This window comes from Microtus ochrogaster, chromosome 2 (genome assembly GCF_000317375.1).
Source record: "Microtus ochrogaster isolate Prairie Vole_2 chromosome 2, MicOch1.0, whole genome shotgun sequence".
Taxonomy (NCBI): domain Eukaryota; kingdom Metazoa; phylum Chordata; class Mammalia; order Rodentia; family Cricetidae; genus Microtus; species Microtus ochrogaster.
In genome coordinates this window covers 45,542,707-45,546,744 of record NC_022010.1, presented here as the reverse complement: position 1 = coordinate 45,546,744, position 4,038 = coordinate 45,542,707, and positions in this window count along the sequence as shown.

The window sequence follows — 4,038 nt, the reverse complement described above, 5'->3', positions numbered from 1 at the left end:
TATTAAAGTAGCAGAACACAATATAGAGAGACAAAAATATCAGTAACTTTCCTGAACATAAACAACAAACCTGCAACAACAGCAACAAAAAGATATAAGGGAATGAATAAAAATAAAACTATATCTTGGAATAAATCTTACTAAAAAAGTGAAAGATATTTACAATGAAATTAAGCTGTTCAACTTTAGAACCCATTTGCTTGATTGGTTATTTTTTTGCAACAAGATAGAGTCACCTGAGCAGATAGAAGATTAATTTAGGAAACGACCCCATCATATTGGCCTCCAGGCTAGTCTGTGGGTATTTCTTTGATTGATAATTGATCTAGAAAGGTATCATTCCTGGGCACGTGGTCCTTGGGTGTATAAGAAAGAAATGGAGCTCTCCAGGCATTCAAGCCTGGAAGAACTATTCCTCCTTGGTCTCTGTTTCACTTCCTACCTCAAGGTCACTTGAATTCCTACCTCCAGGTTGCTAGATTTCCTACCACAACTTCCCTCTGTGAAGGAAAATAATGTGGAAGGGAAAGTCATATAAATGACTACTTTCCCAAGTTCAATGTGACCATTATTTTTATCCCAGGAATATAAGCTAAACCAAGACATTATTAAAATTTCACATTTAATATATTAAAATTGAATTTTATATAACTAGAAGATTATAGAATTCTGGGTACATTTTACAAGGGAAGGATGCCATCTTCATATCCCAGTGCTTGTAAATCCCTGATTATGATTCAACATTTTATTGTGTATTAAACTTTAAAAGATTCCAATAATTTTTACTATTGTAAACACAAACTTCTTGGGCTGGAGAGATGGTTCAGCATCTAAGAGGACTTTTTGTTCTGGTATAATCCTCAAATTTCATAACTGGTTCTAGCATTTCATGACTCACTTCTAGCTATGGTGGTAGTTATGACACCCCATTTTAATGGATTATATTCCCAAAGTTTGGGCTACAAGAAATCATCTGTTACAATGGAAAAAACATACAGAAATTTAACTTAAATTCTACACATAGACACTGTATCCCATCCATTATACAACTATTCTGTCACTTGACAGGGTGGTATACAAAAACATCATAAATAAAATGCCCTGAAGTGTTTCTTCAGGATGACTTTTTGTGTAAATAGAAGCAGGAACATTCTACCTAGTAAAAAAGTATGCAATACTAACGGGGCATGAAATTGTTCAAACCCTAGGAGAGCAAAGTCTCAGAGGGAGATCACCTCTCAGGAAACTCAAATTAAATTCCAGTTGCAGTTAAGGAGGGATTTACTTTCCTTTATTCTTAAAATGTGATTAAGACTATATGAGATGAACATTAAGAGCACTTTCCTTCTTTAAAGTGTAGATCTTAGGTGGGAAGGAAGAGTTGACTATAAACATTGCCTTTTGTCAACCCTTAATGGAATATCACAATAAAGAATAATCACTGGAAATCTCCTGAGTTTTCACCAAAAAATCACATGGTAAGACTCATAAACACAATTTTACAATTTTAGAGATGGGTTTTTGATTGTGAAAAAGTACTTTAATTTTTTTTGTTTGTTTTTGCTCAGGCCATTATGTGATTAATGAAAACATTGAGGTTTTTACTTCATAAATGGGTTTTTAAGGGCACTGCTTGCCTATACCTTTTTTTAAATGTCAATTTTATGACCAAAATCCAAACATGAAGAATTTTTAGTAAAAGTAAAATATGAGGAGTCTAAAATATAGCACTTAAAAGTAGTAACACCTAATAAATAGTAGTTGTTGAACAATAAAGATTTTTCTTCCTTCCCTTTACTTTTTTCATTTTTTCTTTCATTCCCCTCCTCCTTCCTTTCTTTCACCTTCCCTCCTTTCAGTGATGATCCTTGTTTGCTTTCTTGCTCAGCATTTCTTCTTCCCTTGACTCTTATTTTTTTCATGCTTAATGTGATGAAGCATATTTCACCTTTTAATCTCTATATAGAAATCAAGTAATGTAGAAAGTATCAATGCTTTGCATTTTATATTATCTTTGCAATACTATCTTATTTGCTTTTCTAACAGTATATTTAATTAGAGTGAATAAAAAAATCGCCTTTTCTATATTTTGGTAAAAATGTGATAGGCTTTGAGATTGAATAAACAACACTAGTCATGGTACATTGAAGTGCTGTGCTAAACTCCATACAATATTGCAAACAAATATAAATGTACTTTTTTACACTGCTACACAGTAACAAATGATTCACGAAAGGCATTATGGACTCAGTAAGGTCACAAAATGAATACCACAATTTAAGTAAACTTAATTTCTCCCAAGCACTAGGTTTCTACCTCAGAAAAAAAAAAAATCTTAGATGAAGTTCAGAACTGCTGTAGTGTTTTTAGTCCTGGCCTGAAACCTTAAGTGTCCAAATTACCAAGTCATTCAAAGAGAGGTTTCAGAATCAGTTCTGAAGGAACTGATAAGAAGCAGTGGAATGTCTATTCTCCTACATTTCAGAAATAGCAAGACAATGAATGTTTGGACATGTAGGGGACTCTGCAGAGCAGTCATGAAGAGAGGAAATACATTGTTACCCAAAGAGAAAGTATTTCTTAGAGAGCTGCTGAAAGGAGTTTCCATAGCTATATTTATAAATGAACAATATTTTATTGGTACTTAACAGTATGAAATAAAAATATGAGTGGCTTCCTGAGTGAAATTTATCATAAAGATAATTGCTTGTAAGATTTTTATTTGCTACCATTGGTGATAACATTATTTTGTAATATAGTCAAATCAGCTTCCTAGAATGATATTTCTGCTAGTCCCTACGGCTGATTTGAATGTCATTCACATTTTGTATTAACAAAGAAATCTTGTTATCTTTATACAGATTGAATATGCTCCAGTGGTTCAGTTGTTTGGTGCATGGTGCTTAAATACACAGATTGGTATGATAATTAATTTTCATGCTATCAAACATGGGAAGGGAATAGTGGGGAAATGTGCACAGTTGAATACAAGGAAGACTTCCCAATGTCACTCCACAAGGAGATGGCACAGAGACCACAGTTCCTTTTGTGGTAGACATGGAAAAGATCAGGAACAGCCTTTGAATGTTCAACTATGTGATTTTTAGGGGTAAGAAGGGCATGAGATATTTCAGGAAGAATTCTAGTAGAGTGAGTTGGTCCTTGTATGAATATATGGATTTGAAAATCAAGATTGTATAGGGGTGGGATAGGGTTTTCTCTTCATTATGGCCAACTAAGGCAAAATTATAATTGCTCAAAACATTAATATGAGATGTTATACTGTCAGCATATGAGTTCACTACTATGGTGAATGGCATACAAACTTTACAACCTTTTCAAAACTTCAAAGAAAATTATTTTTTGTGGGTTGTAATTTTGATGATAAATTTGAAATATTCCATAATAGTTGCAACTTATATATTATAAGATATATAATTTTATCATTCATTTTTATATTGTAAAGTATAGTAACACTATCACTAAATGGCCTTGTAATTTTTCTTGAATTTCTGATGTAGCTAACTATGAAAATGTTTTGTGTTTGAGGTCTTCATGTTAATAGTGTTTCACTCATGTGATATAATACTGAGTTGTAGTTTTGTTATCTACAATTATCCCTGTTAGGAGCATTTTAGATAATTCTGTGTTTTGACTTGACACTGGATTATTACTGATTTTACTTTTAGGATATAATATGAAGACTGAGTTTACTAATAGAAAGATAAACAGACTTGTGGTTTTCAAACACCTCTGATGCTGATGTATTTTCTAAAAGTATTGCTGGAATAACCTGATTTCATTATAATTAATATAACTTTTAAATTTTGAGAAGACATTTGTCTTTTGAGTGATTCAGTTTTCACTTCACCATGTCTTTAAAATAATCTTGAAATAAATACTCATATGTAGTCTGAAGAATATCTTGATAAAAAATTGTGAATTGTCTAGGTATAATTACAGAATGTTTTAATTACAGCTTTTGATTATAGAGGAGAAAGGATCAGGAGTTTAAGGTCATCCTAAGCTAAATGGTGA